This window comes from Anser anser (genome assembly GCF_964211835.1).
Source record: "Anser anser genome assembly, chromosome: 1".
Classification (NCBI taxonomy): domain Eukaryota; kingdom Metazoa; phylum Chordata; class Aves; order Anseriformes; family Anatidae; genus Anser; species Anser anser.
The window spans coordinates 177,478,803-177,504,782 of record NC_139720.1 but is presented as its reverse complement, the minus strand read 5'-3'; the positions used below and the strand labels follow the sequence as shown (position 1 = coordinate 177,504,782).

The window sequence follows — 25,980 nt, the reverse complement described above, 5'->3', positions numbered from 1 at the left end:
TTACTTAGAGATACTTGAGTTCACACACCACTGACCGAATGGCCTGGAACAGCCACTCAGAAATCATTATGCTTTTTTATGTTGAACTGGCTTCCACATAAAGGCATTCAGACACATTTGGACGTGGAATAGGGCCAGCTAGAGCCAGAAAGATATGTAAGGCAGAATTTACATGTAGTAAAAAAGATTGAATTATTTAGTCAGTAAAAGAGAAATGTTGAAAGGGAACTGAATAAGATAATTGATACAATATAGTACATAGGATAAAAAAAAATAATAAAATAAAATAGTTACTGTCATCTGTTCTGTCCCACATTATATTAAAAAAGCATAAAATCATAAAATAACAAAGATAAATATCCAGCAAACTATAAAAGATGCCTTTATACCAAATACTCTCAGCAAATAGAGTCAGAACTGCAGAAAATCATGAGAGAATATATTTCAACTATGTCTTAAAAAAAAGATGGATAATTTTATACCCAGTAATAACATTTGTAACTATGGTAGCTAAGATAACGATAAGGCTAATCAGATCTCTTGTTGTAGGGTATACTCTGATAACATGCTGCAGCCAGGAACGAATTATTTGTATCCTGTATGAACTATAATTTAATGCAGCTGGTTACATGTTCTATGGAGGAAGTTTCTGCTAAAACAGTAGGTGAAGGCAGTATTACAATCACTCCTTTGCACAGTGACTGTGATCTAGAATAATCAGTCTGAGTAGAGACATCTAAATTTAGTTATAGGTAAGGTTGTTAAACACATTAGTGAAAATGACAGTGTAGATTATTTTTCCTTGAAAAAAATGCACTTGTTTAAAATTGTTAAAAGAGGAATTGTTTTAATTTCAGTTTGTTTGACTTTTATTTCTTAAATTTAGTCTTTTACATAAAATCTGTAGAAAAACAGTAAAATGCAAAGTAGCTATGGAGAAGCCACATATAACAAGAAAGATTTCCTGCCTATGCACATTTTGTACCTTACACAAACTGTAAAACCTTGGTTCCCCGGGATTTCTTATATAGTGACAGCAATACTAGCATAAAAAATGCCATGTTGATAATGTGTACAAATATTTAGAAACTAAACTGATACTGAAAGTGGGATTTATACACAATTTTTCTTTGATTAAATTATGTGGTAAGTTAGATTCCAGAAATCTAGTTAATTTGTCCTTTCAATTGAGGTACTCTTTCAAGTTGTCAAATTTATAACTATCCTTGTTATTAGATTTTTTGTTTGTTTGTTTGTTTTCTCCTAGGGAAAACCGCCACTGCCAACAACAAATTGCTTTTTTCTCTCACTGCTGTGAAATAAGCTGTTTTTACCACCTTTAGGGTAGAAGAGAAAAAGAGTGCTACCTATTTTTTACATTTTTGTAAAATCCAGTATCACAGACCGTACACATATAATCATTCAGAAAATGCTTGGTACCATTCTCTGATGCATTTAACACTGGTCTTGATATGCTACTGCACTGTAGAATAACAAAAGCTAGCGCTTTATCAAAGCTTTTGACAAAACGTGCATCTCCCTCCTTTTACAAGGAGAGAAGACAAAGCACACGGTGGTGAAATGATTTGCAAAATAACCTGACAGGCCAATGGTAGAAATGTGAACAGAGATTAGCTCTTCGGAGTCCCACTCCTCTGGGATACTCACTTAAAGGGCCTTCTCTGCTCAGAAGATGATGTTGTCAGATAATTGTTGCTATTAAAAATAGAATTTCAACCACATGTTGCATCTAAGCATTTGTAAAGAAACATACATTTATTATATTGCACTTCAGTGGCAATGGGTTTACAAAGGAATGGGTAAAATTATCAGTGGAGAAAAGCTTAAATTAAGTCTCTAGAGGTAATTTAATTGTCTGTAAAGAAAGTGAAAGTGGAACAGTCGTTTTGGTGACTGTACAAAAGGCATTGCTTTGCAAAGTCAGTAGTTACTACGCTTGTAAATATTCTGTGTCACCTATACAAAATGTGTGGAAAACAGTGAGCCAAACTAGGACTTTTCCTTTGAAAAGAGAAATGTGAGGAACAGAATATATGTGCAAAGTATAACACTTTTTCTTAGTAGCCCCATAAATATGGATCTATTTAAAACCATGGGGAGAAAGCTTAGCCCCAACCAGCTTCAACTCAGGCTTACATGCCATATACTGGGCACCCTGGGATGGAAATGTTTCTGTGGGAGGATCTGTTCTACTACTGAAATAAGACTCATACCTACAAAACATTTTCTATTTTCTCCTTGGGGGACAGTTCTGCTTCTTCCATATACACACACAAATTATTTGGCAGTAGATAAATTTACATGAAAATAGGTAGTTGCTGCCCAGGCATTAAGGTAACTCCACCTATATTTTGTGTGACTTCTGATCGCAGTAGGATCACAGTGTGACCAAATGTAACATTATGATCATCTCTACACCAGCTAAATATAACATCACAAATTGATGTAGCCAGACACAGGGAATGCAAAAACTCACAAATCTGTCAAAATATAAATTTGCTTTTTATGAGAGAAAGACTTTGACATAAGAGTGAAAACAATCTAAAATTCTAAATGGATGAGATAGAGGAGTCTACAAAAAGGTGCTTGATGCTATGCTAGCTTGATGTTATGTCCTAAAATACTTATTCTGGACTCCTGATGCCTCTCTAAAAGACAGGAATCACAGTTAGGTCATGTATCACACCTTCTAGTCCTCTGTGGGTGTTTTATATACTTTAGAGCGTCTAAAAAGACACCAGACACCTGAATTGCTTCTCAGATTTCTCTACAGTTAGAATACATGGAGAAAATAAAAATCTATCTACTTTTAATGTGTAACTCAGAAAGTAATGCTGCATCTAAATTGCTTGGTAAGTGTCTCTGTGGCAGGCTGGGAAGCCCTGGTCGCCTTATCATTCAAGTCAGAGACCTGGTAGGAGTGCAGAGTGGCTGCTTTCCAGCCTGTACAACTGAATTCCTTTTCCCTAAAAGCAATTGTTCACATTTTCAAAGGAATATATGACTAAATTTAAACTCTTGCCAGGAAAGGTTTGGGCAAAATGTCTTTTTAGTTCATACTAAGAATGTGGCAACTAAAGTAGACTTCATAATCCAGTCTGATTTTTAAGAAAACTGTAGGAAAAAAGGTGAGCAATAAGACTTGCCTGTGTGTAACATGCATGAAATTGATATTCATTATCCCAGACTGTCTGTTGCACAAAAAGACGCTGATCTACTATGTGTCAGGACATAATATGGAGAATGGAAGATTGCTTGTACTTTCCTCTTCATGGCTGCTTTCTCTATACTTTCAATCAGATTTTCTGGAAGCAACTTAAAACAGCGATAAAAGTATAGCACAAATTTCTCTTTCATTTCAGAGTGTTACAATAGCAGATTGCAATTCCACACTTTATCAGCAGTCAAGTATAAGCACATAAACCTTGGTAGTGTGAAAGTGTTGCAAGGTATGTGAACATTAAACTGAATAAAATATAAAACACACAATCTAAACAAAGGAAGTTAATATTTTAACCGTAGCATACATTTTACAAAATCATTAATTTCAAGTTGGTTAGATAAACAACAAACCAGTATATTTATCATCACACAATTTGAAAACGAATAACAACTTACATAAATTAAATGAAGACAATTATATTGCCTGCGAAGGTTAATTGATGGATTTACCATATAAGGCTAAAATGTATCAAGAAATAGTAAATCAAATGTTAATAATTCCAATTCATGAAGTGCTACATTTATCTTATTTTTCTAGTGCAGGTAATCTTGAATCCCAACAGAAAATTGTGCTTATTTTGTCTTCATTGATCAGTAACTCCGGATTTATGCCGACCAAAAGCTTCATCAATCAAAGAACATAACAATCAGAAGTCCAACAGAGTGAAACTGTCTGTAAGATAGGTATATAAACAATTACTGAATTACTTAAATGCCAGTTACATTAAAAGCTACCTTCTTACATATTGATGCTAAGCAGTTAAACTTTTTTTTCATTTATTCCATATGTGGACAAAAAAATGTCATAGGAAAATAATAAATAATAAACAAACAAAAGAAAATCCTAGCACCTAAGCATGTGCTTAAAATTAAACTCCTTCTAATTATAATAGTGAAATTCTCTGATGGTGTAAGCACAGATAACATGTAATTATCATCTTGATTCACAATCGATTTTTATGTTATTCTAGCAAAATTATAAAAAAATAATCATCATTGTATCCTATAAATCACAGTTATTTTAGGCTTCTTTCTCTGTGAAAGGCTGTGTCTTGTGGACTACAACAAATGATTCATTATCCAAAAAACTTTATTCTTGGCATACATTAAGAGTTAGGACAAGAACTATGTTAAATTAGTTATATGAATTTTATGATCTCAGTACTAAGGCAAGCTAAAGAATAATTCTGTTTTGCAAAATCGTGAAATATTTAACACTTTTATACTTCTACACACACAAAAAAAAAATCAAAAGAAAAATGTGTCCAAATACATATTTTTACAGAAGATACTTCCATCAGTTGAGCTTTACCTCCCATTTAGTTCCCTCTCTCCCAACTTTGGTTTCCATCTCCTTCTCATCGTTTTGTCACAAATTAATGAAAAGCATGGGATCTAAGAATCTCATTATAAAACTTCTAATGCACTATTTTCCCCCCACAAATATTATGGCTCAGATATTATAAAGAAATAAACAGAGAAACAGTCAGAAAATTTTCTCATTTTTGTTTAGACCTTCATCTTGTTAAACTAAAAAAAAAAAAAACAGGCAAACAGTAGAAAGATTTCTAAGGAAACTTAGGCTACAGGAAGAGAAATTCTTTGTTACTTATCCACTGAAACCTTTGATTGGATGAAATTTTCAATTCTTTTGAAAGTTCATAGTAGCTGATCTTACAATCTAAATAAAATTTCAGATTTCATTCAGGAGAGTATTGCATATCTAATTCTTCTCTCTTCCCCCTAGGGATGAAAAACTTGAGACACACCAACTATTTTATCTACTTAAATTCTTAAACATTATAGCAAGTGGGACTTGTATAGAATTACAGCAATCAGAAGGGAAAATGAGCTATTGCAGTCCATCCCAACACCTTTGGATAATGTGCACACAGACTGTCTTTTGGTGGTTACCCAGAAGTTTTGGTCTGGCTTCACCAGTTTGTTTCTGACAGTATAACTTGCAAATCCCATAATTTGCTTCTGAATTGAAACTGAATTCCTTCTGTGAGAAAGAAATAATTTATGTGGTACCAGTGTCCCAAGGTTCACTCAGAAAGGTAGCATTTTCAGGTTATCTAGAATTTATATGTAATTCAAAGTTCATTTGAATTTCTTTTTTCCATACTAATATCCAAGTTTAGCAGCAAGAATTCCTTTTAATCAAGATGCTTCCTGAGCTATTTATGCAGCAAGAGTTAATAAGCTATTTCTTGTTTTCTGCATATGGAAATTCTGAAGCATATATTATCATGGCTCAGCTTTTCCTTTGAAATTGCAGAAGCTTGTTTTTGTTTATGATCTGTCTCGAGTCTGTATAACAGACTGTCCAGGCCATACAACAGTTTGTTCTCCAGTCTGTTTAGATGATGCAGTGTTATCTGCAGTTGTTTGTTTATTTGTATTTCATTTTTAGGAGAGTCTGGTATGGCACCAGACAGCTTAGTTCTGATAAAACTATCTTATTAGAGCTTGGCATTCCTGTCCGAGTTTCTCCTTCTGCTTTCATTCTCTATGTTCCATAGAAAACTAAAGTAAGCCAGGCCCAGCCATAACAATGCTTTAGTGTTGTGTATACAATGTTTCTTATTATTTACAAGCTTGTTATTTTAGAAAACTGTTATAGATAATATTTTTAAGATGTTAGATATTTCCTCTGACACTTCATTTGTAATATAAAAGGGGCTTTGTTTTATGTTTAAAACCAAATATTTTTCAACCATTAACCAACATTAATAATACTATTAATCAAGTTTATAAACTGCTGTCTTTAAGAGTTTAGGAATATGACAATAAAATATTTTTCTTTCAGGCTTATTTTAGATTCCATCTTTTCTTATTGTTTGTTCAATGACAATATTTAGACTGGGGAAAAGGAGTCTTAAAAAAAAAAAAAAAAGTCTCAAAACTTTATCTAAAAAAGCCTCACAGCAAGTTCAAATATTTGAGAAATTAAGGTAATATCCTACTAGACTGTAAATTAGTCATCTAAACCTGGTGAAATTTACCCTGAGGTACTTAGACCTCAATCCGGTGAAGCAATAAAAATGTTAGTGGGGTTTCATCCAAGATTTGTGCAGGACGGATAAAGTTCCACATGACTAAAAGTGTAAAACCACAAAGCTTACCTATAAAAAGGAATAGGCAGGGTATTACAGGACTATCATCATACATTCAAACTCAGAAAATGACTAGGATAGACTGTCTGTTGGTAAGCATACAGAAGATAGCAAGAGGCTAAGTAACAATCAACACAGATCTGTCAAAAACAACTTATGTCATTCCAAAGAAACTTCGATCTGTAGTAAGGGAGAAAAAGATTTGTTGTCATATACTGCAATGTAAGTAATGTATGTGATATTGTGACACATCATGTTCTCACCACAAAATGAGTGAAAATTCATCTAGATCAAAATATTTTGAGTTGAATATTCAATTAGATGAAGATCTATGCTGAAAATGTAGATATCATGATGCAGTGTCAAAATAAAAAGCTGTGTCAAGTGGTGGTCCACAGACATCTGGTCTGAACCTGGCACTATTTAACATTTTCATTAATTATCTGGACAGTGGAAGAGAGGCAATGTTCATTAAGTTTACAGATGACACCAAACTCAGAGCAGATGCGAGTATATTGATGCATAGGGTTAGAATTCAAAATGATTTACAAATGGAGAAAATAGCATAAAGTAAACAGAACGCAATTCAAAATGGGACAAGAGCAAAATATTACTTTTAAATAGATATAAATAACCATAACTACAACTGTGAGATCAACGAGTTAGACAGCAGTGCTGCTGAAAAATATTGAAGTACTGTCTCCAAGCTATCCAGCTATCACTTCTCCTCCTTTACCTTCTCTCCAGAAAAAGAGAAAAAGATGATGATGTATCATATGAAACCAGGAAACAGCAACAAGAATAAATAGTAGTCTTAAAAATGTAAGCTATGAGGACAGACTGAAAAAAATTAGAAAAGGTCTTGCTGCTAGAAGACTTGCATAAATTTCTCATGGAAATCTAAAATGTCCAGCGGTTTTCTTCTTTAGGTGATTAAGACCATCTCAAAGTTAACAAAAGACTGGGTATTGTGCTTATTCACTGGATGTTCACACAGAGATCTAAGCACTCTAGTTGAAGCTCTTTACAGTATCCAAGACGTAAGAAGAGACTGCCTGAAATGATATAGGAGCTTTGAAATGACAGTATTCTTCCTTCATAGTGGCTGGAGGCCAACACACACTGTACAACATATTGAAAGGCAGTAGATGCCTGTGTGGGGGCAACTAAATCCAACTCCAAAAATGACTTAGCTGCAGAAAGCAGGCAACTAAACGTCAATGTCCAAGTGATAATTACAGTCATTGCAGATCTAAGGTTTAGTTGCACACCACCGGCATCTAGCACTGATTTACCCTATGGTATTGTGCCTGCCCTCCAGAAAATCATGTCACATGTTGGCCTTGTGTCTTAACTTGCAGTCACATCTGCATGTCTCAGGTTTAACAGGGCATCTCAAAAGACCATTAGAACCTCTGTGTGTGGGTAACTGAATTGAATCTTAAAATAAATACTGCCAATGTAGCCCAGAGGGCTATTTAACTCACCTGAAAGTAAACATAAACACATTGTCAACTGAAAAGCTCTCCAGGCTAAGTTAGACTTCATTCAGTGACCTCCAGATGCTATTTCAGGAAAGCAGTTTTCTCACTGGTGTTTTGTCATATATGTCAGTCCAATCTGGATCTTTCAGACACATTAGGTACCACAGACAACTATAGGCATGGGTGGGCAGCTAAATCAAGACTTACATTTCTGGTGGCTCTTATGGGATCACAAGACTCTGAATATGTCTAAACACAGCATTTCAACTGTGTGTTTCACAGACCTGACAGACAAGTTTAGACAATTCAGGGTTAACCAGTCTGTGATGAATTCCATTCTAATTTGATCAAAAGATCCCATTTGGTTACCTCATCAGGACTGAGCTAATATACGAAAAGAAGAATCTCGAGAAATTTGAGATATAAAAAATATTCAATCACAAAATGTTGGAAATATTACTTAAAAAGGTTGTTTTCCTTGTCCCTATGGCAAGGACAGGAAGCATTGCTCCTAAATTGTAGAAAGGGAGATTTAGTTTAGGCATGACGAAAAACTTTTGATCTGTAAAGGTGTTTAAGCACTGCAACAGATTACCATGGAATACTATGGAATTTCTATCAGTGGAAGTTTCTGAAAACAAGTTAGAGAAATAGCTACCATGAATCTTTTAAATCTAGTTTATCCTGTCTTAAGGACAAACCATTAGACTCTCAAACTGCTTTTCAATCTGCTTCTATAATCTTGAAGTATAATTAGTATCATTTCTCTTCCTTCTGTTATGTTTTGGTCTTGATATTGTTGACATCTAAATTATCATCATTTAGGTTTTGTGCTACCATTGTAACTAAACTATGACAGGTCATACCTCTTATCACTATACTTACAGGATGGCCACAGTCAGACAAATAGCACTTCACAACTCTGCACTCTTTTCACAGTTTGACAGCAGTAGAAAACATGGTGGGTGTGAGGTGCAAGGGGCAGGTCTTCCACATTTCACAAGAGCAATTACACCTGGACAGAGATTTTAAAACCATGTAAAAGAAGAAATAACAAAAGTTAAGTATACGGGGAAAAAAAAAATCTGTCAGGACAGACGTAACTTAGGTTTTCTTGAAGGCTAATGTCTGAGTGTGAAAAGCTGCAAAAATATATCTTGAATGGGTCAATTGGATCAATTAATAGAAACACAACAAGAAAGGTGTGAATATAATGTTATTCTGAAAGCTGTAATCATAAGAGACTTGAATAATAGGAACAGACTAAAAAAAAAAAGGGGGGGGGGGGGAAGCACAAGAAGGAATTTCCAGTTTAAATTATGTTTGCAAGTATTTATACTAAGAAAGTGCCCAAACTGGGAAAATTGTTAGCTTTTACTGCCTCAGTTCTTGTCTAATGATGTCCCATCACTATTTCTTCTTTTCATTAGGTTCACGCAGATTTTAGAAATCTGTAACACCAATGTCTTCCACAGCATGTGAGCGGCACGTTCCTGCACATGGAAAATTGACAGGATGTTACAATTTTGCCCTTGGATGCTAGCACCAGATTATTACAGGGATTTTTTCCACTGTCTGCCAGAGTAAGGTGAAGCAAAAAAACTGGTCACTCTGTTTGATTTGGAGGATCAATCTATTCTTATATGCATTGGACAGCATATTTAGGACACTAGGTATTTTGTTTCAACACTCCACAAAAGTTAAATTCATACAACAAACAATAACTGCACTTTGGGCTGAGTTCTGTGTTCCTTATGTGTTCTTGCTATTTTCTGCATTAACCCTTAGTTGCCAGATATCAGTTATCACTGTTTCCCTGTGATCAGTGTTTCTTATTATTATTTCTTCTCTGTCGCATCCTCACATCTTTCCTTCTAAGCCTTCTGGGGTTCCTCATACAGGGTCCTTATGAGGACCACAAATCTTTTCTGAGTGGCTTGACTTGATATTTTCGTTTTCTCAAATGAAATACTCAACATGATCTTCTGGACTAAGTCTGTCAAGTGGTCTACCCTAGAAAAAAACTGGCTGAAACACTAGCTGAGATCCTGGACATCACTGACAAGCATGAACTGGTAACTTTAAAAAATGAAATAAAATCCTGGACTGGGTATAAAAAGGTCACATGCCATACACTAACAGTTTCTTATAACTTGTGTGTTACACAGATAACAACCGGAAACAAGGCTCCATCTTATATGACTCTGTAAATATCACTTTTGGAAAGAAATATTCCTACACTTTACTTAAGATTTCGGAGTACCTGCATATTTTTGTAGAACTTGCACCTCCTTGCGAAAGACGGTCTTCAACATCCAGTTTGGGATTGTATTCTTGCATTAGTATCACTGTTTGTGACTTATTCGTCATCCCTTATGCCAAAGATCAGCATGGTCTGCACAAACCCACCATTGCTTGTTCAAACCTGTAGCTGTTCATTTCTTTTCTTTACATAATCATTTCCTACCTCTGAAGCAAAATCCTTTCTGAACCAGAAGCTTTACAGTCTGTCTCTGTCTCTTACAAGTATTTGCTAAACTGTAGCTGCTAAGGAATGTAGGCTCACTGAGCTGAGCATCTGCCAGGAGCTATTTGGCATACAGTCAGGATGAGACTGCTACAGAGCCAACATCAATAGACAAACCAACTTCTGTGGTAAATGTGCAGCCATTGCGTTATTTATAAACTGTGTCTCTCTATGTGAATTTTACATGCAATCTGGCCAGTAAAAGTAGAGAGGGGCTTTTCCCTATTGTCTGACTCTTTGTTGAGATTCTTTCTCCAGCAGATCTTGGCAGATGTTCCCACTGACTTTGTTGTAACTACCATTCCTGTGTCTTCCTGCGCAGATAAAAGGGAAAACTTCAAGGCACTGGCCTCTAAGGATGCTATATAGCACTCCAGTTAAATACAAAGGTAGTCCTTGTCTCTGGATAAGCACAGTGCAAGACGCTGTAAAGTATTTCCAGCAACTTTACTGTGTTAGTGAATACACCTTTTTGTTATGCTGCCTTCAGAATAGAAAAGATGATTGAAAGATTGAGTTTGAAATGTGCATTGAAATTCTGTGATTGAGTTCAACCACAGAGTGTATCCTTTTACTCATCATTAATAAAAAATAGACATTTATTCTAATATCAATCTGCATCTGCAAAGTCTAACTTTCCACAAGCCAAAATACTTGAGAAATGTTTCCCTTCTGTAATCAAAGTGGCTAGTCTTTGTGATTTCATTTAAATATTTCTCCAGCACATGATGATATCTAGAAATATCTCTGTTTTCAGATGGTCTAGGAAAAATATTTCAATTTAACATATAAAATATTGAATATAAATTCTGTTGTAGAAAGACAGCAGTAATTACTTGAGTATTATTTCTACCCCAGGTCTGGTTACTTAGCAAAGGAATCTCTACTATAATATTTTCCTAAGCTTTCATTTCTCTACTTGAAACATCTGAATGGGACTAAGTATTTTGCAATCAGCTCTTTCCCTTGAAAAGCAGAAAGCAAAAGTAAGCAGTCATTAGGTACCTGGCATCTTTTTCTTCACATGGGAGAAAGAGAATTAAAAAAAAAAAAAAAAAAAAAAAAAAGAAAGAGAGTGTGGGCTGTATTATTTCCTACAAATTGTACACAAATGTTAATTTGTATCTCGTAATGATTCAGCTGAATTGGAATCCATGAGAATATTTAGGTTCCTTTCTGGAACTCTTCTGGAAGGTTAGTGACATCTCTTATTGAAAGTTTAGACAACGTGCTAGATCTGAGGAAAGTTACCTGAATCTGCACACTAAAATGTCAGCAAAATAGATGTTAAACACTAGAATATTTGCTGCATCCATCAATCAAGCCTATAATTTGACATTAAGAAACAATAAACCAGCATGATGCCCCAGTATTCTCAAATCAACTCTTGACCCATAACACAGTTCTGAAACACCTTCTGCACAGCCCACTTAGGCACATATGTCCTATTTCCCCATCTGCTCAGCTTTTCACCACTCCATCCAATGTTTATATGCCTAAATGTATGACTGGATTTTCCATGCAGAGTAACATATCAGTACCTCAAACCTCCTACTCAGATTTTTTTTATCTCCAAATACAGTTATTTTCTAGTAAAAACTCCAAGTGTTTAAGATCTGAAAGTCTGTTCATTACACCTTAATGAAAGCTTACAAGTCTGAGCCTTCAAAGATGAGAGCCTTCAGAGATATTGGTCTGTTGGAACACTGCCAGCCATCCAAATTCTAGACCTAAACCTACCTAGCAGAGGGTAGAGTTCATTCTGGTAATGGGAGGTAATGGAGTCTTGTATATTTGTACAAGTCTCCAAATAAGCTCATAAATGACTAGAAAATGCAGTATTTTATTTCCTCACAGTTTTTTTTGTTTTTTTGTTTTTTTTTTAAAAATGAATTTATGGTGCAAAAAGACAATGAAGGATGGCCTATGAAAGCAACTGTAATCATTCCTGAAGAAACCTCAAGCTAAAATCTGCACATGAAAATGAATCCATTTTTCTCCTCATAAGATACATAGACACATTTCCTATTTGAGTCTTGCTATTAGAGGATAAGGTTTATTAAATGAAAATCCTTTTCAAAAATAGAGAAGTTGAGATAGAAGTATCAACAAAGGTAAAGACCAACTAAAGCAAAATTTTAATTTGACCCTGCATGACAGGATCTTAAAGAAAATAAAATACTTTAAGTTGTCCATCTCTTTACATTAAATTCCAGGTTGAACTTGCAAAAATGAAAACCTAAACACACAATTAATTGTCCCAGGTTCCATCTGAATAAATTGTGTAGGGCAGGAAGGAAGATTTGGAGCAAGGCAATAAAGTACGTTATGAAATAGAGAAGTGAACCAGAGTAGAAATGCAGCCACAGGAGCATGTCAGTGGAAAGATTAAGTACTGCAAAGATGCTGGAGCTGACTCTTCCTTTCACCAGCTGATGTGCTTCTGGTACTTTCAGGATAATTCCAGGCACTCAAAGGATGGTTGTGGAGGGCAATCACAAATGGCAAAGACGGAAAGGGCAGCTCCCCACATTGCCTGAAATAGCTACAGACTATAGTGGTCCTGAGCAAGAAGGAGCTGCTGTCACAATTCTGAGGGGAAAAAAAAAGGGAGTCCTGGCCTGTGGCTAGCTATGCCAAGGACAGGGAAAACTGGAAGGGAAAGATAAGAGGAGAGCAGATGTTTGACACTCGGTACCAGAGAGGAAACCTCTACTGTGGCTGTTGAAATGAAGAGATCCCCTGTGAGAACCATGTCTCAGAAGGCAGCTGCCAAGTCAAATAGCCATTAAATCTCAGCAGAAACAAACATCATCACACTATGCTGTGTCTCTTTAGTAGACCCAACAGCAGTTCACACTGGGCTAGTATCAATTGTACCATACTAAGCCTGGACAAAAACACAGGTCAGAGCGACAAAAGCATGCACTTTTAATTTAGCGGTTTGAAATGAAAAGAAAAATGTACTAGAGAAAAAAAAATCTGTGAATTAAACTTGTATTCTTTGTTATGGGTAGTGCCTCACTACTATGCCCTGATGTAAACCCTATGTCCATGCTGGTCTGAGAAGCATTTTAATAACACTGGATTTTTACTAGTGCAATGTATGTATTCCAGTTTGGGATAACAGGGATTCTTGCCACCCCATGTTCCTTCTCTGTTGCTCCTGAATACCTGTAGAAGATGGTATGAAATGAATTCATAGACCTGGTTATTCTTTCTGTGTAGAGAAATCCTGTCAGGAAGCTAGGTAAATGAGAAATACACTGAATTTGATTCCACATAAGACACCTGTTATATCTTTGCCTGGGGAAGAGAAAAATGTTACAGCTACCTGAAAGCACACAGGTGTCTAGTAGTAGGAAGGCAACTGACTACTGCATCAGTTCAGTTGATATCTAGAAAAATAAAAGCAGCTCTATAAATGTGGACAATTTCCTTTTCTGTGCCAGAACAGAGAAGTTAAAAACAAGTGAAAGCTGAAAGAGAAGCTTTAGATTTTGGACTGTTTAGACAGGCAAGAAAAAAAAAAAGGAAGGCAGCTGTAATGGCAAAGGAGGAGGATGTGATGCTGATACTATAAGGTGTCTTCGAAGATTGTTCAGCTCAGACATACAAAATACATTGCCCAAACACAAAAATCTTAATCCTTTGAAGAAAAAAAAAAAAAAAAAAAAAGAAAACCAGGAAAAATTAGAAAATCTACTCTTTCCCTCCCTTAATAATGCAGGATCTTCAGACTGTCTATCTGTATTGGTCAGGTTTCTACCCTGATTCCTTTGTCTAGTACCTCCACCTATTCAGTCATGTGGAAAGCAAAGGTAGGGTCCTACTGGTGACAATTCTGCAATACTGTTGCAGACAATCCCTCTTTCTTGGCTGGCTAATATTATACTGGGTGATCAACACACTTAAGTGGAGGCACTAAGTTCACTTTCTGCAGCAGGAAACAGAAAGGAGTTGAAGCATAATTCTTAAAATGTCATTACCATGATGGTGGACAACCACAGCAGATGGCTTGATGTAGGCCATTTATTCTTGCCGATTTCTGATAAGCTGTCCTAGTTGTATAAGAAGATCTAGGGTTGAGAAATCAGATAGAACTTGATGTGATGGTTGGGCAGACAGAAAGTAGAAGGACTAACAATTCTGTGATTAATAGATTTGAGGGAAACAGTCCTTGGGGTAAGGGACAGTGGAATTGGTGAAACAGTAATAATAAAAGAGTATAGAAATGGTGGTTTCTTTGAGACAGGAAAAAGGAACTGATGAATTACTGAAGAAGGACAGGAAGAAACTGACAGACCTTTGAGAAGAGAGACATAATAAGGAATTCATAGATATCCTTTGGGTGCGTACTATGCTGAGGGCAAATCATATATTGCTGATTGTGACAACACATATTATAAGGAGCCAATGCAATACTTGGTTTGAATAAAAGAGACATACTCCAGGTAAGAAGCCACATGAATAGCATATAATATGAAAGTAAGCATAATTTGGATAGATAAATAACTAAGTGCAAATCAAGAACAAGCAAGGAAAATTGATCCAACAAAGTATAGTTTCAACTTCTGACTGCAAAGATTAAGTAATAAAACTATCACAGCAGGTAAGATCATAAATCATTTCTTGAATCTAAGCCTAAAGCTGTTATATGTTAATCTAATGATTTCAAAAGTAAGATTTACTGAACATATTTATGAATTTTAAAAAAAATGTAATTAATAGTATCAGATGTGTGAGAGGAGGTTTAGGGATCCCAGCTTGTTCAGCCTAAAGAACAGACAGATGTGGGGAGAGTTAGCAGCAGCCCTCCCTTACCTGTGAGGAAGTTAATGAAGAGGACAGAACCAGGCTCTTCAGAGCTGTGAAAGGTGAGAGTAAAAAAGAGAATGGGCATAAGTTGAAACAAGAGGAGTTTTCAGACCAGATGTAAGGAAAAGCTTTTTCATGATGAGGACAGCCAAATGAAGAAATAAGTTGTCCAGAAAGGTTGTGTTTCTATCTCTTGAGAACTTTAAAACCCTACTAGGCAAAGTCTTGAGTAACCTGGTCTGATTTCAGAGCTGACCCTTCTTTGAGCAGGAAGCTGGAGAAAATGATTCCCTGAGGTTCCTTCCAAACTCAATTATCATATGATCCCATGAAAAGATTTTTATATTAGTGTGTAATTGCTGCCTTCTGTCTACTTAGGAAAAATGCTAATGCTATCTTTATAATATCCTGAGGGTACGTGGCTATGTGTACCTCCCCCACTCAAGTATGTGTTTGCATGAGACACACTATTTGGTAATTTTTAGCACATGAAAGGACATAAAAAGGAAAGGAAGTCAATCAAATATTTTTTAGTAAGCCTGTATGTACCATAGAGCAATAACAATAAAAGTGAAGAAAGGTCAGAATGGATTAAAAAGGAAAAGTTAATAAAAGTAGAATGTAGCTCCAGATTTATAAAATGTTGCACATTCATGTGAAGAATACACAAGATTACAGAATTAAATTGGCATGCACTGCAGTAGTAGCAATCTCTCACCAAAACTGTAAATCTGTAAGACATTGAAAAGCATAAAGGGGTTCTAAAGGACACTAAGTTAGTAAACAGAAATTTTCTGTTTTCCTGCACATGACCATCTAAAATTCACCTAAGATGCAGAGAACAGCCAATATGATTTCAGCAAGTTGACAACTTGGATTTTATGTGATATAGATTTCAGAAAATGTGAAAAGGAGTAACAATTTCAGACAATGAATGTGTCATATCACCAAGAGTTGGTGCGATGAATAAAACATAGGTATTTCATGCACATAATAATTGCAAAGTGGACAGAAATATTACAAATCAGCTATAGGCCTACCAAGATGATTTTCTGATATTGATATTTTTTCTTCTGTATGGATGCATTATAAGCTAAGTCAGTAAGTACTCTCAGACTGTGCAACAGCTCTTTAGGAGCCATTAGAGCATATTGAACTAATGACCCATGGATAATCAAAGTGTCTCATTCACTTAATGATGTATCCTTCATTCTAGTTCCTATGAATATATTATATTTGCTTTCCTTTTTGGTAATAAAGAGTGGGCATTAATTATGTCTCAATTGCTGTAAAAATCCTATTGAGCTACCTGCATTATTAAAATATTGATTCTTTTTATTTTATTTTGATTGTTCTGGAAGGTTTTCATAAAATCAAAAGCACTATTTTTCCTTTTTTTTTCTTTTTTTTCTTTTTGTTCTTTTTTTAAGAGTAGAACCTATTGCTTGGTATACCTCAGTATTAAATGTTTATGTTCTAACTGGTATCACATTTCACTGACATCACTGTTAATGAATTAACAATTGTGTATCCTGAATTTAAGGCCAAACAGAGTCTTGTCAATGGAAATGTCAGAAAAATAGACATGTTGCCTTCAAATATTGACTTTTAAAAACTTTTGTCACTAATAAAATGTCTGAGTGAGGTTGCTCAATAGGGTGTTGAGCAGTATCGGTGGAACACCTCTTAATAATCAACCATACTCTTCTTCTGTATACTTACTAAAGTTAAACAAGGCCAGAGCTTTCTAAGTGATGCAAACACATTAAATATAAATAAATAAATAAAATTACCATGCCAAACAGCTTGAAAGCTGAAGAAAAACAAACAAACAAACAAAAAATGCTAGGGGCAAAGGTAGGATGAAATAAAGTTAACAGATGGACAGTGGATTTAAGACTATTCCTAGATTACATGGAAGATTTGTTGCAAAATCAAGAATTCTGAATCTCTAATCCAGTGTGTTGCCCAAGCAACCAGCTTTTCGCTGGCTAGACAACTGAAATCCTTGAAACTACGACTCTGTGAAACATACTGTTAAGTGATACTATGACACTTTCCCCTTATTTTTTTTTTTTCCATTGCTTTCTGGTGCAAGAATGATAAAAGAAAACAACAACAACAAGCACCAGTAAGCAACTAAGGCTATTTAGAGCCATTACCTTTGAACGTGAGCATTAAAAACAAAACACTATTAGGGCAATGAAGACTATGTGGAACAACTCCAATTCTGAATCTTAGAATTTGTTAATTTCTCTACTTCTATTTCATTACAGTCAGTATCTGCTACACTGTCCTGGTTTCCGTTAGGTCAGAGTTAATTTTCCTCCTGGTAGCTGGTAGGGTGCTATGTTTTTGGATTAGGATGAGAAGAGTGCTGATAACATGCTGATGTTTTAATTGTTGCAAAGCAGTCCTTACACCAAGCCAAGGACTTTTCAGCTTCTCGCTCTGTCCTGCCAGCGAGCAGGCTAGGGGCGCAGCAAGAGCTGGGAGGGGACAGACCCAGGACAGCTGACCCAAACTGGCCAAAGGGGTATTCTATACCATCTGATGTCATGCTGAACAATATATAGGGGTGGCTAGATGGGGTGGGGGGGCCGGCTGCTCGGGGGTAGGCTGGGCATCGGTCAGCAGGTGGTGAGCAATTGCACGGTGCATCACTTGTTTCGTACACATTATTAGTAGTAGTACTATTATTATCATTATTATTATTATTGTTGTTATTATTTTCCTGTCTTAATAAACTGTCTTTATCTCAACTCACAGGCTTCACTTTCCCATTTCTCTCCCCCATCCCAGAGAGGGAGGGGGGAGGGTGAGCGAATGGCTGTGTGGTGTTTAGCTGCCAGCCGGGTTAAACCACAACATACACTCAGAATCTTTATTGGCAAAAAGTAGGCACATCTTACATATATATAAAAGCAATAATTTATGTTAGTGTAACTGAAATCTTAACATTCTAACCATAATCCAGACATAATTGTAATAGAAAAAGAAATAATAATGCAGTTAAAAATTTTATACATGCACTTTCTTTCTGCCTTTTTTTTATGGTGTTATGATCACCCTTGCTCTGCTTTTGGGGGTCAGTGTTTTATTTCTTGGGAGGGAGAAGGAAGGGGGGGCATTGTTAAGGTGAGTTGTCAGCACCTGGAGTTCTTCATTGGAAGGAATATGTTTGTGTTGATAGTTTCTTCTTCACTCTGGGATTCATTTTGGGTCCTTTTTGTTTGCTAACTTGCTTTTACACCTTTGTTCTATAGTTGCTGATCTGCAACTCCAAATTTACTGTATATGCTACTCTTCGCATATGTGTACATACTATTTATTTCTTATTATTTCTATCCCTAAAACCAGATTGCCCAGGTCTGTGTTCATTTAATAGACCATAGGTGAGTTGTGGGGTCTCCAGTCCCCATTCTGGTGTCCCATTACTTATCATCCCCTCACTATCTCTATGCCACACTCATTGTTCCTACATTTCAAGGCCTCTCATGTCATACCAGGACTGCATTTCTCTGTTACATCACTACCTTAGAACCATAAATATTGCATACTGCACAGAAAACTGCCTGATTCTACTATCCGTATAAAACTATGGCTTGACCATACACAGACAATAAAAATAAAACAAATTAGCTGTAGATATCTAGTCAATTAGAGAAATTGCTGTGACAGCTAAACCATGTGACATAAAGCTGCAGACTGGAAAAGACAAGTTCAAGCAGAGCAGACATGACAAGACTCAGTCCTGAGGTCTTGCAAACTCACTGTGAAGCTTGTGGCCTGATACTGATAATGGCAATGTTGTAATATAGGACTTAAAGCTTACATATTTTGTAAGCTTTTTGGTATTTTTTTGTATTTGGTATTATTTTGGTATTTTTTGTATTATTTTGGTATTTTTTTGTATATTTTGTAAGGTAAAAAATGTTTGTTCATTGCTCCCTGGTCCCTGCAATATCAAGATACGAAGGTCCAAGGTAAACACTGGAATGAAAAGTCTGAACATTGAATTTCCTGTATTTTGTAGGCTTTAGTCAGAACTTATCTCTGCCTATTATTACCAGAATTTATTTAATAACAATTAATGGTGGAAAAAGTAATCAAGGTATTGTGTAGTGCGTATTCAGTGACCTAATCGTTTTGAAAATAAACCCTTATTCTGGAGTTTTAAGGGGCAGTCTGTAATCATAGAATCACGGAATGGTTTGGATTGGAAGGGACCTTAAAGGAATCATCTAATTCCAACCCCCCTGCCGTGCCACCTCCCACCAGACCAGGTTGCTCAAAGGCCCCATCCAAGCTGGTCATGAACACTTCCAGGCATGGGGAAATCTACAACGTCTTGGGGCAACCTCTTCCAGTGCCCTACCACTCCCTGAGCAAATAATTTCTTCCTAATATCTAATCTAAATCTACCCTCCTTTAGTTTAAAATCATTACTCCTTGTCCTATCACTACACTCCCTGACAAAGAGTCCCTCTCCTGCTTTCCTGTAGGACCCCTTTAGGTACTGGAATGCAACTATAAGGTCTCCCCAAAGCCTTCTCTTCTCCAGGATGAACAACCCCAGCTCTCTCAGCCTCTTTTCATAGGAGAGGTGCTTCAGCCCTTTGATCATCTTCATGGCCCTCCTCTGGACTAGCTCCAGTAGGTCCATGTCCTTCGCGTGATGATGGCCCCAGAGCTGAACACAGTACTCCAAGTGGTGCTTCCTGAGAGCAGAGCAGAGGGGGAGAATCACCTCCCTTGACCAGCTGGCCATGTTTCTTTTGATACACCTGAGGATACAGTTGGTTTTCTGGGCTGCAAGCGCATATTGCTGGCTCTATGTCAAGTTTCTTGTCATCCAACACCCTCAAGTCCTTCTCATCAGGGTTGCTCTCAACGCATTCTCCATCCAGCCTGTATTTGTGCTTGGGATTACCCCGGCCCAGGTGCAGGACCTTGCACTTGGCCTTGTTGAACTTCATGATGTTCACACGGGCTCACCTCTCAAACCTGTCCAGGTCCCTCTGGATGGCATCCCTTCCCTCCAGCATATTGACTGCACTGTAATAGTATATTACTACTACACTTATAATAAAACATTGTTGTCAAATAACTGGGTAATAGATATTCCTTCCCCAGCCCTCCACTAAGTGCATATGATAAAGTTCCTGCATGACTCTATGAACTTTTCTGCCTCCTTACATTATCTACATATTTTAGATGGGAGGTAATCCCATTTTATAATGGCAGATGACTAGCTGTGTTGCTTCTTTGCAGATATTTTTCTACAAATAGACCTTCATCTTGCCACCCCTACAGTTTAACAGCACTGGGATTGCTGTTCTTAACACTACACTACAAACCTTATCTGTTTACCCAGGCTTTCTCTGAGGAGACTGTATAAAATGAGACCCATAATAACTGCCTATGGAAAATGAATGTGGTTTCCTTAATAAGTGCAGTATGTCTTATTCCTCTTCTGTCTTTCTATAGGGACTATACTGGAACTCCTATACAGGAATTCTGAGACACCTGAGGTAGCTTAAGTTGCTATCTAAAGAAATTGGCAAGGTTTTCGCAAAACAATATGTTTAAATGGAGTTGCTTAAAAACAAAACAAAACAAAAAACAACAAACAAAAAACTGCATCCTTTTCTGCCCGTCTATTGTTAATTTTCTGATCTTTATCAGTGACTCAATACTTATTTTAATATTTCTTCTCAAAATTACCAAAATTGCCTACTGAGCAACAATCCATTTCAATGCACAGTAAAAGAGCACCTTTTATCCTACAAAGTTTGTCACCCTTATTTTAGCAGTCATTTTACATGAGAAAATTTTTCTAAGCATGACTCTCTTACCTAATATTTATGATACTTCCCTGAAAATGTAGACATTGATTCTAGTCCCAGATCCAAAATTACATGTTTGCTATATTAAACAGCTACTGGAGGAGGAAGAACCAATAAGAGCTGGAACAGAATTCAAACCGAAGTTCTGTGTATTTGACTAGGAAGTGCTGCCAGGAGCACGTGCATGGTCCGTCAGCAAAGAATTTACAGAAAGTATGTGTCAGAGGCTGATGGTCATCATTTCGGATGATTACCTGGAAGGCGGTGGATGTGATTTTTAGACCAAACTTGCTCTTAGTCATAACACCATGCAAAACTGAACAGCTTCAAAAGGTGAAGATAAGAATGTATCCCTCAGGATAACTATCTTCCCATACCATCTGAATACAAACACATACACCATTTTTTTTATTGCAGTTCTCAAAGGCTGCTAGTTATTACATTAAATATGAAGACTTATTGTATGTGTCCCAAATTGTTGCAGATAGAAAATAAGAAGTCAAACAAGTTCCTGTGGAGGTCCCTTGGATGATGCTATATTGTGATAAAATTGTTTCATTGGGATACTCAAACTCATTATTATTATTATTACTATTTACCCTTAGACTTAAAAACAAAAACATGAATAATATTGCAGTTAATGAATAATATTGTAGTTAATAGAAATTTTGCAGAAAAACACTGTATTTTCTCTTTCCTTATACATGGAGAGGAGAAAGTTCTATATAACTGTGTTTGTGGAACCACGGTTTCTTGAGAATAAGGCTCAATCCAGCTCTAGTTTTCCACACAAGTATTTGTTCTTCCCAAAGCCCCCAAAATAATGATACTGTTACCTTACCCATACTCTGTAAATGAAAATTACTAATCTCTTTGCCTAAAAGAAAAAGCTTGTAGCTTATTTATTTCAGCCTAGTTATTTTAGAACTACAGGGCTTCAAAGGGGAAATCATTTTAACTGAAAAAAGAACACAGATTCCCTGCAAAAAGATTTTCTATTTGCCAGCTGTGCAGACTACTACAAGTGTCTAAGCCTGAAAAAATAAAATATTGTGCAACATTTCAGGGCTTCTATACTGTGATTGTAAAATATCTGGGAGGTTTGCCAGACTCAGTCAAAAGAAGAACACAGGATTTTCTCATCACTAATAACAATGACCTGAAGTCACGTTGAAGATTGTAAGGTCAATTTCTCTCTTAAATCGAAAAAAAAGAAAATAGTAGAACAGATGTGGGTAGTTGCTTCTGTATTTATAAATTGCATGACAGCTGGGTTAGGCTATATGATCTCCAGTTTCTATGCATTTAAGGTGTTTTTTATTGAATCGTTCATGGTAATCAGATAAAAGCGTTAAAGTGCATTTTTCAGGTATAACATAGTTGAAGTAGCCAATTTTATTGCATATCTCTAAAATTGAACACTTCTCTTCATTAAGTCTGTTCAGACAACTTTACCAGGTGGAATGCAGATTTCAAGGAGAATTTTCTGGGTTTGCATGATCAGTTCGAAATTCACACAGCATATAGGAATGTGATCATGATATTAGTAAATTTTAAGTAGAAGTGTAAATTCCATGTAGCTGTGTGAAAGATAATCCTAATCAAAATCACCTACTACCAGATATTTGATTGTGGTTTGTTTGTTGTTGTTTTTTTTTTTTAAGTTTACAACTGTAACAACCACAGATGTGTAACCAACATCCTCATAATATTTATTCCACCATTTTAGCAGTGTATAATTCTATAAATAGGAATTTTTACATGTAACAGGATTTCTGTTACTCCATTTCATATACTAAATTGACCATTTTATCAGATACATCATTTCTAGTTACTGACTCATTACTTTTATATGCTGACACAAGACACGCACAGACTACACACCAGTATTTCTGGGTACTTTTTTTATTTTCATTAAAATGCAAACCATCTGCTTGTGGATGTCAGCATCTAGACAACTCTTTTGTTTAAATCCCAGCATTTTATTTGTAGTCCCTTATTGGGCAAAACACGTAAATTACATTTCTACTTTTTTTTTCTTCTTTACAGAGTGCAATTCATTTCAGCTAATCTGCACCTTTTAACATCAGACATAGTAACCTACTGTGCCTAGATCTATGAGACGAAAAAGGAACCTCCTGAGAGCAGTTTATCTGCAACATCTTAAATGTCTATCACAGAATGAGATAAATCTTTGAAGATGCCTTCTGGCTCCTTGACATAAAGAGAGAGTAGGTGAATAGCTGGACTTAAAGGATTAACTTCTAACACTTACATCACAGCACAGAGCAAGAGCTTAGAAAAGAGGTCTCAATTAACTAAAACTGGGAGCTAGACCATTTTCTAAACTTCAGTGACCACAGCCAAACATTTGATCCATAGTTGTTTCTCTAGCCTATATCATCTGTACATCAATTATTTCAGAAAAATAATTGGTGAGCAGTATGAAATACTTTTAATATTTGCCAAACAGCAAAGGAATAGTTTGGTAGCCATCCAGAAACGGTAATGAGAAAAGTAAGGGAAGTAGAATGAATCAATTTTAGTACACAACATCCTCTCCCCCCAGAGTTCTAGAAAATTTGGGAAAATAAGTTGAAGCAGACCTCAAGCAGCTTAAACTTGTGCAATCAGCCTTTACAGAGCAGATTGTCCTAAGTCTCTCTGACCTTGGAAATGTTACAAGGGTGACATTTACACATAGGTGACCTGCTTCTGAATGACAAGTGAAATGCTTAGACAAGAAAATATACCTTTTTGTTTTCACAGCAGTCTACATATTACAGTCCTCATCTTTTTTTGAATTCCACTTCAATAATGAGGGTGTATTTGTTATGTACCATGCAAGGAAAGGACTCCCCTGCCATGGACAGACCAAAGTTCTGAGTTCCAGCATCACCAGCACAAAGCCCTTGAACCCACCAAGCGTGACAGCTGTACTCTCCTTCTCAGCAGATGCAGCCTCTACGGAAGTTAGAAGATAATAAGCAATCCTTGGGTTCCTTAGTAAGACCAGAAGTGGCATTTCCTCCTACTGCAGCCCCCATCAGCCTCCCAGCTGTGTTGCATCAGCTCATCATTCCTATTAGGGCCTCTGGGGACTACAATAAATAGTAAGCATTAAGAAATACAGCAAAGTCTAACAGTGTCCTTGCATCATTCGTTACCATAATGACAAACTTGCAGCAAAACAGCCAAGAATTTACACTGATCATTTTTCCATTCTCATGCTAGAAGACGAAGAATTCACATGGCTCTGTGCTTGATCTTGAGATCTCCTCCTTCTCTATATAGATATTCCATGCTTGCTTACAGGTATGGTTTTGTTGGTTGAATAAACAGGGATTTAAACACAGAGTTAGCTAGTTTTCTGACATTCCTTCCTACTGCAGGTATATATAAAATCTAGTTTTGATGAACAGAGGAAGAACTGTTGAAATTTCATCTGATCTCAGCTGGTAGAGGCACACTAAAGAGCAACTGACGTTTTCACACTGCTCCTAATTCACTGCAAGACCCTGCTGCCCATTAGCTATTGATTTTATACACATCTGCTGCAGATTATAAATAGTGACTCATGAAGCCTGGATTCCTACTCCTCTAATACACGGTTAATACTAGAATTACCTTAAGATTAAGTGCACCTGAAGTAGTGCTATCAGCTAGAACAGCTTCCAAACAATAGGGTATTTTGTTGAAACTTGTCTTCTGTGCTGAATCTATGCTTACTGGAAACAAAGCAACAAAGAAGGTTTATGGAGCACAAGATATTATAACAAAAGGCCGCCCAGGTCATTGATTCCTATCCCCTGCTCTAACAAGCATCTCCTGCATCGTATAATCCCATTCAAAAATGTATTAAGCTCCACTTTAAAGATACTTAAGTTGTTTCCCTTTGTTACTCTTATTGGAAGGCAGTTCCAGACAGGTGGAAGGTGGCTAGACAGTTGTATTGATCTCTGAATTCCCTGGAAATTCTATTTATAAAATGTTAAGCACTTTGTTAAGGATTTCCAAGTGGGTGTTTCTGATTGCTCAATACATAACAATTGTTCTGCTGATAACAATCCTCTGTGTGTTTCATTTATAATGAGCCATTTTATTTTCCTTGTAATAATAGCATATTGCCATTTCATGCAGCTGTTATGTGCACTTTATGAGTGTTCCACTGTTTTTTAACATAATTGACTCAGTCCTTTCAGTTACCAAGCACCTTATCTCTGATTTCAGTGAAAGAGCCTAAAGCAATACCCTAAAGTATTCACTGTATCTAAGGACCTTATTTCAGGTAGGCATGCTTCTTTTTTTTAGTCATGCATTTGAAGTGCTCTGTCTCTGTGCATAGTTTTTATTAATACAAAGTACTGAGTATAGCATTACTAAGATCAACGTGGATTTGGTTTTGTTAAATCTTTAGCAATTTTAACCTATTTTTAAAATAAAATTTACAACTAACTCTGAAGGCCACATTTTGGTTTCATTTATCTGAATTTAGACCTGGATTAAAAAGACAAAAATAAATATTGCTTATTTCTTTTTTTTTTCTGTTGTTTTGTTTTGTTTTTTTAAAGAGCCTATACATAAGAGCATATAAAGTATATACCACATATGGTAGCAGTGTGCTCACTTGCTGTGAGTCACACTTGTCTTCCTGACTCATTTGAATTTGCTCATGGACTCTGAAGTATGATTATAATGACCAGTTGTAATTATCAGAGACTTCCACTGCAGCATCCCCATGAAAGTAGATTTCTTAGCTTTCAGGATCAAAATTTATCCAGCATTTCTTCTGGCCTCATGTTTGAAGGAAGCAATGTTATACATGTGACTTTTTAAAGAGGAAATTAAGATTAAAAATGTTATTAAAAAGCTACTAAACCTACATGTCAAAGTTCTGTGTGGGTACATTTTGCATCTCACTGGCTTATAGAATACATGTC

The 25,980-nt window shown here is 36.2% G+C and overlaps 1 long non-coding RNA gene across 1 annotated transcript; it reads right to left on the bottom strand.

Annotated features, from left to right (window-relative positions):
* Positions 1-822: 822 nt before the first annotated feature.
* Positions 823-24,653, bottom strand: LOC310880296. The gene is made up of 3 exons (XR_014571603.1): positions 23,963-24,653; positions 8,732-8,861; positions 823-3,916 (listed from the first exon to the last, which is right to left on the bottom strand). It is a non-coding gene; the product is annotated as an uncharacterized lncRNA (long non-coding RNA).
* Positions 24,654-25,980: the final 1,327 nt, after the last annotated feature.